Source organism: Euprymna scolopes, chromosome 7 (assembly GCF_053919585.1).
Source record: "Euprymna scolopes isolate OS-2025 chromosome 7, ASM5391958v1, whole genome shotgun sequence".
Lineage (NCBI taxonomy): Eukaryota > Metazoa > Mollusca > Cephalopoda > Sepiida > Sepiolidae > Euprymna > Euprymna scolopes.
In genome coordinates this window covers 17,739,924-17,754,034 of record NC_136488.1, presented here as the reverse complement: position 1 = coordinate 17,754,034, position 14,111 = coordinate 17,739,924, and the positions used below count along the sequence as shown (strand labels likewise).

The following is a 14,111-nucleotide window of genomic DNA, read 5'->3' as shown; positions in this document are numbered from 1 at the left end:
ATTTCAATACCAGTTATCATAGAATTAACCCAGCTATGAATAGTAATTGAATCAGTTCGGATCTCAATTTCTTTCAGACCACATTTCAATACCAGTTATCATAGAATTAACCCAGCTATGAATAGTAATTGAATCAGTTCGGATCTCAATTTCTTTCAGACCACATTTCAATACCAGTTATCATAGAATTAACCCAGCTATGAATAGTAATTGAATCAGTTCGGATCTCAATTTCTTTCAGACCACATTTCAATACCAGTTATCATAGAATTAACCCAGCTATGAATAGTAATTGAATCAGTTCGGATCTCAATTTCTTTCAGACCACATTTCAATACCAGTTATCATAGAATTAACCCAGCTATGAATAGTAACTGAATCAGTTCGGATCTCAATTTCTTTCAGACCACATTTCAATACCAGTTATCATAGAATTAACCCAGCTATGAATAGTAACTGAATCAGTTCGGATCTCAATTTCTTTCAGACCACATTTCAATACCAGTTATCATAGAATTAACCCAGCTATGAATAGTAACTGAATCAGTTCGGATCTCAATTTCTTTCAGACCACATTTCAATACCAGTTCCACACTCTTCACTGTTGCTTCCAACAATGAATGCTGCATCTATTCCAAACTAAATCATTTAATCACAGTATCATCAGCATGTATACCCATCTCAGATGCAATAACATCAGGGAGGTTGGTTATGAATATCAAAAATAATAAAGGTCCAAATGGTTTTCTTTTTTTTTACATGTGCTGCAAATGTTTTGCAAATAATTTTGCACATGATGAAACCCTCCCATTTTGCATCTTCTTTCTTACTCGAAAGGCCTATCCAAAAATATTTTTAAATATGCAGTCAGTATGATATTAGGAGAGTATTTAGGGGCAACTCAATACTTGGAAAACACCTTGTGCAAATAAAACCCCTGACCAAAAAGCTCATGACAAAAAAACTGCGTTTATGAGATTAAACGTAAATGTGGGAAACATTACAAAGGTGAAAACATGCCACCCCTCAAAGTAAGACTAAAAGAATACCTAAAAGCTGTCACACGTGGGGAAAAAAAAAAAAAAAAAAATCAAATAATCAGCTGTAGCAGACCATGGAGAGAAAAGGGCACTCATTCCCCAATGTGGAGTGATGTTAAAATACTCGATATAGAAGAAAATGGAGGATTAGAAAACTCAAGGAAGCAGCACATATGGTGGATAGCAACAACATCACAAGTCATCCAGGTACTGAATTTAACCGCATTTGGAATCCATTAATTACAAATTTATATGGGGAATCCATTGATTACAAATTTATATGGGGAATCCATTGATTACAAATTTATATGGGGAATCCAAGGGAAATAATCCTCCAAAAAACCCTTTTTTCTTAGAATTGCCTCCCTTGCACGGTGTTTTCTAAAACAAAAAAAAAACGAAAACAGGCGTGGAATGTCTACCCACGGTTTTGTAAAACATTTTTTTCACTAATAATGACAATTAGCATAAAAATTCAGTTAAAAATTGAATCAAAAGAAAGTCTTAAATGTTCCCAAGTGACCTCTGCAAATTGACCATTTTTTATAATTTACGGACATACCCTCAAATCCAAGGTGGATTTCTTACAATACAGAGCTAACCCCTTTTCCTTAGCTGAAAAAAAAAACGTGGAGTTTACACCCGGTAAAGGTCATAGGTTTCAACATCCAAAACATTGCACTAATAACACCCAAGATGAGAATAATTGTGCGAACAATCAAAACTATATAAACACCATCTGTAGCAATAAACTTAAACGTCTCCACAATTACACCAAGCGATTTGTTTTTTTAATACTGTCAGTTGCTAACAAACAAATAAATAATTCATTTTATGTTAACAAAAGACAAGGAAAAAAGGTTTTATATGACAGGGGTAGACATAGTTCATGCTTATTTTTTATTTTAAAAGCACAAATAAACCATAATAATTGACTTTTTGTCTACTTCTAACAACAAATTAACTTTCTATTTTAAATTAATAGGCTTCAAAATCAATTGAAAAATTGTTATCAGCCGTTTTTAATTGTCCCAATCTTCTTCTATTAAATAAATCTAAGATGCGTGTGTGTGTTAGTATGGCTGTTAAAAACTTTTGTCATCCGTATCGTTGCGACATGGACATGGTACCATAAGAAAGAGCAATCTCTCCAACAAATAATATCAAAAAATTAGAAAAAAAATGTCAATTATTTCATGTAAAAATGTTGTTTTATTTGAAGGGAGGGTCATGTCTGTCTTTTTAAATAGATAAATTTGCAATGTGATAGTGTCGTTAGAATCTTAGTCCAGTGGATAGCATGCTCGCTTATTTTGCGAGTCTGTGCCCAACACGTGTCATTTTTTTTTCTTCTTCTTTTCTTACAAACTTTTGCTTTCGCTTATGGCTGATGGCACCCAAATCCTGTTTTTTTTTTGTTTTTTTTAACGACCGAGCAACGCCTACCGCCCCCCCGCCCGGCTCCATTGTCACGACTGAGGATTAATAATTTGAATTATATTTGTTCTGTTACTGTTCTCATCTTAAGTGCTATTCTCACAGCATTTTGACAAATATAACCTCCGACCTTTTCCAGATTTACCTTGTCAAACTTAAGAATCTTTTTGTCAAACCCTGGAATCTGCACAGAATTTAGAACAGAACCCTTTATTTAATCTACAACAGTAGCATGCTTTCGTTCTGTCAGGCATGTTTTAAGTAATTTGCAACTGTATTCTTAGCATTGCCTGCACTAAAGATTGAACCTTCAACCACCAAAAGAGTGTCATTTGGAACTGAATTTTACTTTGTGAATTTTTAATCAAAATGACTCCTCATTTAATAATATTTAAGAAAAGCAGCATAAATCATTTTTAATGCCAACAGAACTTTTGCTCACAACATTATTTGCCACTTAATATTAAGGTTTAATGAAAACATGGTTTAATTTTTGCTGGGAAAAAAACCGAGTTGATACACACACTCTTAACTTTTCAATTTTAATAATCGCATGTGTATGTCAATTATGGAAAAGAAAAGTATGTGTGTGTGCCTTATCGACATGATTTATTGAGATTAGTCCATGAATGAAGATTTTTTTTTTTTACCAGTGCTTTTTAGGAATAAGTATCCAAGAAATTTGTAGTTGTGACGTAAGCAATTCCAACTACGAATGGAGAAAGCCAAATGAAGTTTCAATACTTCTACATCATAGGGACTGAATTTTTTTTTTTATGAAAATCGCTCCAGACAAAGCATGAAATCAATTGTTGGGAGAACAAAATACTACTTAAAAAAAAAAAAATGTTAGATTCTAACTCAGAAAACTGCAATTCTTCCTCCTTAGTTAGAAATGTCGCACATGGAATGTATAGACAAAAAGACAAAATAAAAAAAGTGAGAGTTACTAGGTTTTAAATCGACTTTGTGAACTAAAAACTTAGTTTAGGGTTAGGGTAAAAATTAAAATCGGTACACATTGTTTAGATTGTTCGGTGAAGTTCATTAGCATTCACTCATCTCAGAAGTGTCCAGTGAAACTCGGAATTGATGACATAAAGTACTAAAATTTTCTTAGATACTTATTCCTAAAAAGTTCCCTTTTTACATATTAATTTATAGTAAATTTCATAGAACACGTACATGCCGAAGTGAAAAGTCATCTGGAAAATAGTCACCATCATTATAAACAAGCCTAATAAGGAGTTTAAGGGCACATAACTCGTTTATAATTTTGTAAAGGACAGGGAACGTTTGTTGCTGAAAAAATAAAGGAATAAATACAAAAACAAAACAATAGAACATTATTTATTTATGGTACTTATGCTGAATATGGACTAACGATACTTCTGCGCTGATGTTACTGTGCTGAAATAATAACATTATTTAGAAAGGCATTCTTAACAGAGAAGGGAGGGTGTTTCGTAACTATTCTGTACTTTCACCTAACAATTTAATTAAAAAAAAAAATATTTGAATTTAACTTGAAAATACTATTTTAAACAACAGCATGGTAACATAAATGCATAAGCACCATAACATTATTTAGAAAGCCATCCTTAACATGGGGAGGGGACATTTTGTAATGATTCTGTGCTTTCACCTAACAATTTTAGAAACAAAAATGATCAATGTAGCCTGGTTGTCCCACTGAAGACTTACCTGCAAAGAGTTGCTTTTTAAGAGTACTACTTCTAACCTCCCCATGTTAAGAACGGCTTTCGGAAACATCCCCAACCTCCCCAGGTTAAGAACGGTTTTCGGAATAAACATCCCCAATCTCCCCATCTTAAGAACGGCTTTCGGAATTAACATCCCCAACCTCCCCATCTTAAGAACGGCTTTCGGAATAAACATCCCCAACCTCCTCATGTTAAGAACGACTTTCGGAATAAACAAGCGCTCGCGACACCACCCATTCCCCACTGAACCTGCCACTCCACCGTCCCCTCCCCAATGTAAACAGAATTTTTATGAATAATTAAACAGTTCTTCTGCTCGGTGTATGTCGGCACGTTACTTACGGGAAAACGGCAAATTAAACTGCAGAAGCACCTGTTAAATATTGTACAAGTTCTATAATTGAATACCCCCCTCCCAAAAAAAAATAAATAAATAAATAAAATAAAAATGTTTTTGTAAACCGCTCGTGAAAACTTAATTTTTTTAGATGAATTAAAAAGCATCAAAAACTATGTAGCACAGAAAAATGAACCACATTTTTGCTTTTGAAAACTTTCTTGTTATTTCAAATGTTTGTTAAAAAAATTCTTCCGCGATGTGACAAGTCACTTTACTACGCACGCGCAAACGCATCATGTAAGAATAGCATAAACGAAGGCAGTGAAAATCGTGTGAGGGTTCATGGGTTAATACCATGCAAACGGTAAATTTGCTACGGGTTTGAATATCAGATTCGTTGTCAGTGACCCCGAAAACCTAAAGTTAAAGTAAACATTTACCGTTATTATATATTTTTGCGTTCTCGTAAACACTTGTTTATATTTGAGGTTCACATAATGGCCGCTAGACGTCAGTTCTTTCGAAGAACAGAGGTCGATAACTCGTCTCTGTTGCTAATATTACTGTCATGCAGAAGTGCCAAAATAAGATACATTATATACAGTTTTGGTCATCCATACTTAAAAATATGTCTGACGTCACTTCCGCTAATGCACTTACTGATCCGTGCTATTTTTTAAATCGTATTTTCAAGTTTAATTAAAGTTTTATGACATGTTTTTTTTTTAATTCAATTGTAAGGTTAAAGTACAGAATAGGTACGAAACACTTTCCCCTCCCCATGTTAAGAATGACTTTTTAAATAACGTTATTATTTCAACATGGATCAATAAGTGCATGGAGTACCAAAAAAACAATGCTTCATTGCTTCACCCTATTTGCCACCAAAGTTATTTGAACAAGCAAAGTATGAACTTGAGTTATCGGCTTTCCTTAGTGTGCCTTGTTCTAGACTTGTTTACAAAGATAGCGTCTATATTTTTCGTCAGTTATTGTTTCAGAGGGTTTCACGTACGATGTCATTTGGGTCAATGTGCACTGGTTGTGGTTGTCTAACCTGCAAAGGGTGTTTATTCCGAAAGCCGTTCTTAACATGGGGAGGTTGAAAATAAGAAAATGCCTTTCGGAATAAACATCCAACCTCCCCATGTTAAGAACGGCTTTCGGAATAAGCACCCTATGCAGGTTGGACAACCAGTGCACATTGACCGTCATTTGTGTATTACTAAAACATGGTTTCAGAATAATACCAAAGAAAGACTTCGGTGCTTGTTAAAAATAGAGTTGACAAATCGATTTTTTAAATATGTGATTTAAAGCAAAAAAACTACAGTACTTAATAAATCGCCAGGTGGAATATCTAAAAATTAAGAAAATTTGAGTAGAAAATTATAGCTAAAAGTAAGTTTTACAGAAAATTGAGGGAAATTCCATTTTCCCTATGTGTGAACACCTAGAAGATTGCGAATACAGGTGACATACTTATCTCCCCTTTTCGCCACTGTAATAGCTGACGTACTGTTTTATACGGTAACGATATACTGGGTTTGTATTACTGTACACATAGATTCGAAAAAGTTGTCAAAAAACAAATATATAACAAATAAATGTTATTAAAGGCAAGGTAAGTTACTTTTCTACCTAACTGGATATATTTTTTGTGTTTTTATTCAATGTAACATGTTTATTCAGCTCGAAAAACATGCAGTGTTTACCGATGTATTGGAAAATTCAAAATGGCGCCCGACTGTCTCTTTAACACGGTAAGTTTGGGAAAAGATGTTATAAATAATAAACTAGACAAAATACTATTAAAAAACAACCGAATATATGTCAACTTATGTCACGGTAACATATATTGAGCGAATTTCTAACAGTATTTTGTCTAGTTTATTATTTATAATACCTTTTCCCAAACTTACCCTCTCCGAGAGAGAGTCGGCCGCCATTTTGAATTTTCCAATACATCGGTAAACATTGCATGTTTTTCGAGCTGAATAAACATGTTACTCTGAATAAAAACACAAAAAATATATCCAGTTAGGTAGAAAAGTAGCTTATCTTGCCTTTGATAACATTTATTTGTTATATATGTTTTTTGACAACTTTTTCAATCTATGTGTACAGTAATACAAACCCGATATACTTTATAATAAAAATTTAAAAAAAAAAAAACAATAGCAGTTGAACTACTCGATGGATTTTGGTCTGACGACTATCTTAATAATCAAGATTTAATTCTAAATAATTTACGTGACTGAAATAGGATTTAATGTAAAAACACAATCGTGACATCAGCATATTACGTATATATACAATATGTCAGTTTCAGATTTAAGATAAAAATATTTGCAAGTTAAATATAAACACGTAAACAAAATAAATATAAACAATAATGAACGATTGGATTTTAAAGATGAACCGGGGGGATAAGAGTAAACATAAACAATTCAACGATTTGTTGAATGAAGAAAAAAGTCATTTCGATATATTTGTTTACTTACCACGAATCAATGTATAAATTTTGTCGTCGTCATCAGCTGTTTTTAATCGACTCTACTTTAAACTAATGAAAACAACAAAAAAATCGTATTTTCTTTTCTTTTTAGCAAAAAACGGAAGAATTTATAACCAGCTCAACTTAAGAGCCTTTTTTTAATCTTAAAGTTTGCTTCGATTGCCAAGAAAGTTGGAACTGGCAGTTAAATATTGTCTTTTACTGTCGAAAACACACAAAACAGTGAAAGCTGGAGACTCATTCTTTTGCCGTTTAGTTTTATCAATGTAAAATAAAAACACGTTTCACTGGCCACAAGTAAAGAAGAAATAAATGAAATGGTGTGCGTTCTAGTGTGCGTGGCCGTGTTAGCTGGTATTAAGGAAACGGGAATTATCTGCCCTTAATGTTAACGCCTGGCACACGTGGCGCCACCGGCTGTCTATTTAATATTTATCTTCTTTTTTTTTTTATCAAAATCAGGCCACTGGCGTTTAAATTGATATCAATATGTAATCGGCCTGCCAAATTTTACAAACATATTTATGAAGAATAAAATAAAAATGTTCAAAAACAATTGTACAATATTTTAAATAAAGCAAGGTCTAGTGAAAATGTGGTATTGTGGTGAATGCAATGATTCTAGTAGGATAATCAAATATGTTAGAGTAGACAAAGAATGACCATTGACCAACGACCCTCATTTTCCCTACGCATTTGATGGCCTTGTGCCTAATTATTATAAAATGTAACTCTAATCCTAATAAAATAAAAAATTGATAGCAATCCTTTACACTGACAGTGTAATTTGTACAAACTTTTTAACTTCAATGTGTCTTCTCAGCTGCCAAACACTGGACTCATTATCCTCCCCAATTCGTCTTTCTTAACACAACTACTCCTCTCTTATGCAAATTAGTGCCTTAATATTTTTAAACCACACGCTCCCATGATCTTCAAACATCATTTCACATCATATAGACCTATGTCCAGATCGGCACTTACATCTCTAGTGCTTCATAACATAACTAGCCTTTCAAACATGGCCAGAGACAAATAGCCATTCAAACACAGCCAGATAGAACTATCCTTTCAAGCACAACCAGACATAACTAGTCCTTCAAACACGGCTAAACACAACTGACCCTTTATATATGGACAGATAAACTAACCATTCAAAGATAGTCAGACAAAGCTAATCCTTCAAACACATCCAGAGACAACTAACTCTTCAAACATAGTCAGACATAACTAGCCCTTTAAACATGAATATACATAACTAACCATACACAGCCAGACATAATTAGCCCTTCGTACATGGCCAGACATTGTAATATTTGTTTATTGGTTGTTATAACTGACAAAGTGGATACAAATATTATCTTGAGAGGAATATTTTATTTTCTTAGTTTTTACATACTTTTAGAATTCTGCTGGAGACTGACTGTCCAATCCTTTTTTAGGTCAATCATCGGTCAAAGAGAGAGAGAGAGAGAGAGAGAGAGAGAGAGAGAGAGTGAGAGAGAGAGAGTGTGTGTGTGTGTGGGGGTGGGTGAGCGAGCAGCAACAGCAGAAGAGAAAAGGGAATAGATTTTTGGGTATCTTGGTTAGTTGAGTTCTTTTAGAGAAAGAGAGGATTAAAGAAACAATGTCTTTTCTTCATGGTAGTAGTATGTGGCCTGAGGTCACTTAGGTTCACTCCTACAACATAATTAGCCTTCATGTTCTTGTGGAGTTTCAAACATTAAAAAAAAAAAAACAAATAAAAAATATGATTCTTGAATGATAATTAATACTTCTCCATACCATGACACTAATTCTCAAAAAGTTTGACTCTCAAATAGTAATTAACACTCCTCATAAGATGACATGGTCAATTTTCAAAAGTTTAAGTCTTAAATCCTCTTTCCTCTTTCTTTTTCTTTTGTTCACTCTCAAATTATAATTAACACTTCTTCATAACATGACGACACCAATTCTTAAACAGTTTGACTCTCAAATGCTCTTCTCTTTTTTTTCTTTTGCTGAACACTTAATGTGATCCTAACTAGTTGCATCAACTTTACTTTCTTGCTGAGATGGTTTGATCTAAATAAAAATTGACAGCATTATTCTTCACCGACAGTGTAATTCATACTAACTCTTAACTTTGATGTGTCTTCTCGGCTGCAAATCACTCGACTCATTGTCCTTCACAATTCATATGTAGCAGCGATGGCACCTCACAGTTTGAGATTTTTATTATCTTTGGTTTGTAAGCTCAGTGCTGATTGGTACTAGCAATCAACTTCCCTTCAGGCTTTCCCAATCAGAGGCGATCTCTCAGAGAGCTGAGCATGTGACAGAGTTTTTCATAAAGATTAAATGCACGACAACTCACTCCCTATCTCTCTCTCTCTCTCTTTCTCTCTCTCTCTCTCTCTCTCTCTCTCTCTCTCTATATATATATATATATATATATATATATATATATATATATATATCTTCTCTTTTGCCTCTTTCTGCTGACAACCTCCTTTCCTCTTGGGGTGTGACAGAATCTGCTTGAGTTTTTACCTTGGATTCAACGAGAAGACAAAGAATCCATCATGGCTATTGCTGGATTATAACTCCAACACATACATTAACTCTTTTAACTTCTCACAGAACTGCCTAACTTTTCATCTCCGTCCATACACACGAACACATTCTATAACTAACCCTTTTCTACATTCATACTAATGAAAATAATGAATAAACTTGTTTTTAAATGTTAGAATGACACTTTATCTTTTCACCTACACGTTCTTCTTGATGTAATCTATCCTCTCATGTAAAAAATTCATACCTTCATATTTTTAAACCACAGTAACGTTTCTACATTTTTGCAAATAAATAATTCAAAGTGTAATCGGTCAGTGAAAGATTAACCTGCTTGTTTCCAGTTCTGAACAAACCGGAAAACAGTGGACGATTTATTCTTAGAGTTCGGATAGACTTATAAACCCTGCTCCTCATTTTAATTGGTTTCTTTAATTTTCTTTACTTTTCCATTTTTTTTAAAAACCTTTTTTTCTTATTCCACTCCCCATCATGTTTCACGCTATTGTATATATTTTTGTAAATAAAATAACATAAAACGATTGAAGATATTTTTTTAAGTGTTGCGGTCTCATGTTATAACTTCTTTCTTTACATCAGTTCAAAATAATTCCGTATATGTCATCAGCAGAACCTGACATCACTATACAACTGTGACACTTTCAATCAAGTCATCCGAGCCCAGCAGTTAACGGGACTCAACAGCAGTAGTTAAAACAGCTTTTTTAAGGGCTAACTATGACAAACTATAATTGTGATTCATGCAGACCTTTTCAGGGCTAACTTGCAATAAACTACCTGAATGTGATAGACACTTCATTATCTGCTACTCCAGCTTACTCCTACAACTTCCAGCTCACTTCTGCAGCTTCCAGCGACTTCAACTCACTACTGCAGCAACTCCAGCAGCCTTCAATACATTCTTGCAGCTCCAGCATTCCCACCCATCAGCTCCTGTGGCCCTTGAGTCCAATGATCAAGCAATTTGGCTATACATGGTATAGGAGAGTGGTTTATAAATGAAGAAATATAAAACGTTATTACCAAAAAATTCTAGAATAAAAGATATCTAAATTTTAATAAAACTGAATAATGAAAATTGCACACAGGAAATCTTATGAAAAAAAATGTCTAAATTTTCATAAAAAATATTTCTCAATAGTGATGCCTGGAAAAAATTCATATGGTAAAAAGAAAGGTTAAACTGAGCTGCAAATTATTTAATCGTCATATTGTAGAGTGTGTAGGTAGAAAAAATATTTCAGAATCGTTGCGTCGCTTTAAAGAAACTATTTTGGCAGATTTGTTTTTTGGAAACCAAAACTTGCAAATTGCCATCTTGATTTTGGTTAGTGTTTTTATTTTTCTGTGACGGCTTTTGTTATATAGAACTAATTTATAGAAATGAGATACACTTTTATGTAATAAAAACTGTTGCATGAAAAGAAAATCAAAACGTTTTAGTAGTATTAAATGTTATCACCTAATTTCGTCTACATTCCACTACCGACTAAAGATCATTTTCTAAGATTTTTGCCATTGCCTTGGATATATGTACATTAGTTTTTCCCTCATGTCAGAGCATGGTGTCATCAGCAAATATTCACATATCAGACATAATTTTATCAGGGAGGTAATTGATGAATATCAGGAAATAATAAAGGTCCAAGGATCAACCCTTGAAGCACACTTTCATTAATATCATTCTGCTGGGATATACAGTCATTGAGGACAACCTGGATTTTTCTCTGGTCTAAGAAAGATCTGATTAAATTAAATATTCATCCAGCAATACCGTATGATCTAATTTTCATGAGAAGCCCTTCATACCAGACCTTGGCTTTGGATATACCAAAGGTTACCTCTCTAGCTTCCTCTGCCATGTGCTCAAAGATGACCATTAAAATATCTGCAGAAGAACATGCTTTTCTTTCAGAAAGAAATCTACAAGCTAGCCAGAAAGAAATTTACAAGTAAGTAAACTAATGCTTGATGAATTAATGACAAATATTTTAGCCAAAAGGGAGAGGCAACTAATGAGGTGATAGAAGTGGGCCTTACTGATCCTCATAATCTGGGAGGTGTGTCAGGAATGTGGCAGTCTGTGTAAGGGAGTGAAATATAGAGAAGCTATGCAAGCTGCTACCAGCTGCATCTGTATAGCTTGAGAAATCGTGCCAATTACTATTGTGGATATTAACATGAACAAATAGATGTGCTTGAATGCTAGTATCTAAAGAGAGTGATCTATTTTTACTGTTAGATACGTGGTTGATTAGAATACAGTCCTGGTCTGAAAAAGAATAGTAGAGGAAACATAAGTGTTGCTAGGAAACATAAGTGTTGCTAGGGAACATAAGTGTTGCTAAAGCACATGAAGACCTGATCATCTGATTCTAGTCTGTGCTCTCTCGTAATTTTTATTTTTCACTCCTAACAAGGCACAATATCACTTTGATGTAAGGGGCTACTATTTGGGACCAAAATTACAGGAATACTATGCAGGGAATTGGACAGACAGTGAGATGTCAGTACAGTCAGGGAAACAGAGACCTGGAAGGGAATTCCAAAGTCTAGCAGTTTGAGGGAAGAAGCTATTTGAGTAAAAGGCTTTCTGGTATCTAAGTATCTCTACAGTGTAGGGGTAGCATTTTGCTGCTTGTCAGGTTTGTTTACGTCATGGGGGTACAAGAGCTTCGAGTTCATCAGAGCACATTCCATTAAAGTACTTGTCAAACAAGCACAGAGATGCCACTTTTCAATGATGGGACGAAGATTGCAGTTTAGTTGCTAATGCGGGACCTATAAGATTGGCAACTCATTTTTTATCCCTGTCTAGGAACGTCAAGAGGAGAGTATCACAAATATAGACACCAAGTCTATCTGTGTCCTTACAGCAGATTAGGAGATATGCAATCATGTTACTAAGAAGTGCAAGATAGTTTCGCTTAGTGCTAGGATATCCGGGGAGTTTACTAAAAGAAATGATTCTACATTGTCTAGATTTGTCCTAAGTCCACAGATATTTATGAATACAAGTCTCAAAGGAGGAGGAGGAGGAGGAGGAGGAGGAGGAGGAGGCGATTTGGTCTTGTTTAGGTGGGTGTCTGGGTTGATTTTGTTTTTGTTTGGGATGTCATTTCATTTAATTGTTTCCATTTTAGGGTGAAAATAAGTTAAGTTTGATGCCAACTATGCACACACAAGTCTTTATCTATACGGTTATGCTCAACTCCCAACTTAGGCTGTCTCTCTAGGTATGGTCCCTAATACATAGTGGCCTCCTATGTCCTAGTGACAATGTGTCTTGTTTTGAGTTAATAAAAGAAAATAACAACAACAAATAGATTTATTCAATTACCTACAACGACATTTGGTGAGAACACAAAGCATCGAATGAAAAACAAAAATTCTTTTAAAACAAAACAACAAAAGGTTTATTTTGGTGGTCGAAAGTTGAACTGTGTACGAATGCACAAAAGAAGAATACAAAGTTCTTTTGGGTGTGTAAATCAGGCAACAGTTCTTTGAGGTGTCTCAGGTCGATCAGCAGTAATCTTCAGTGAGAATATACTGGAATGTCCAGTGGACGAGAGAGAAAAGAGAAAGGTATGTCTTTGTTGCTAGTTGGGTTCTTTTTGCTAGCTGAACATGGGTTCCTAAAGGAGCTAAGAAAGTTTCTTGGAGGTGGAGGCAGATGAATCAATGCACTCCCCAAGCTGACTGGTCAATATGTGGCCGAATCGCTCATTTGGAAGGGAAAATAGAGCTTTTATTTTATTTGTTACAAGCTGCTGAAAGTCTTTCAACAGTTATCTTCAGGTGAAGCACAAGCATCCAACAGACAAAGACAGTAGAGAGAAAGGGGGGGGTCCTCATTGCTTTCAGGAATCTCTCTGATGATTGACTTTGCTTTCCAAAGGAGTTGAAGTAGTCCTTCTTGGGACTGATAAAATCCTGCAAGATCATTGATCAATATGTAACCAACTGACCTAACAAGGACATTCCTCTGATTGAAACTAAGAGTTAAAAATAGTAATAATAATAAATATTTGTCCAAACTCCTTCTTCTCAACTCCTGACTTCAACTGTTATCTTCACCAACAATTCTCACTGTTTCTCTCTCTCTCTCAGCTGTCCATCACCTGACAGGATAGACAGAGGCACCGTTGCTTCTGTAAGTCAGGTTTTTCATTACTTTCACCACAAGTAAGAAAATAAGTCATTATAACTGCTACAGGCTAACTCCCTTGTCACAGTCTCAAATAAACCAACACAAAACCTGACACTCGCAGAAATACGTCACTGCCATGTATGTAGAAAAAATTGACAACAACTTTTTCTTCAACAACAAAGAAAAAACACAAAACTCAATTTTTTGCAACAAAATAACAGACCTTTTATTTTGGAGTAGAGAATAAAATATATACATACAATAAATGCCACAGACATTTTTGCATGTAAGAAATCCTGTCTAAAATTACCTACAGCAC

The 14,111-nt window shown here is 34.5% G+C and overlaps 1 protein-coding gene across 4 annotated transcripts in view; it reads right to left on the bottom strand.

Annotated features, from left to right (window-relative positions):
* LOC145279617 (DGAT1/2-independent enzyme synthesizing storage lipids-like) overlaps positions 1-7,436 on the bottom strand; it is a 77,237-nt gene extending 69,801 nt beyond the window's left edge. For 3 of the 4 annotated variants that reach the window (XM_080130819.1, XM_080130822.1, XM_080130827.1), the window contains exon 1: positions 7,046-7,436. The gene's annotated coding sequence lies outside the window, so the exon portion shown is untranslated. Of the gene's footprint in view, positions 1-3,662; positions 3,780-7,045 lie in introns of all 4 variants that reach the window. The other variant, XM_080130821.1, reaches the window with a different exon arrangement.
* Positions 7,437-14,111: the final 6,675 nt, after the last annotated feature.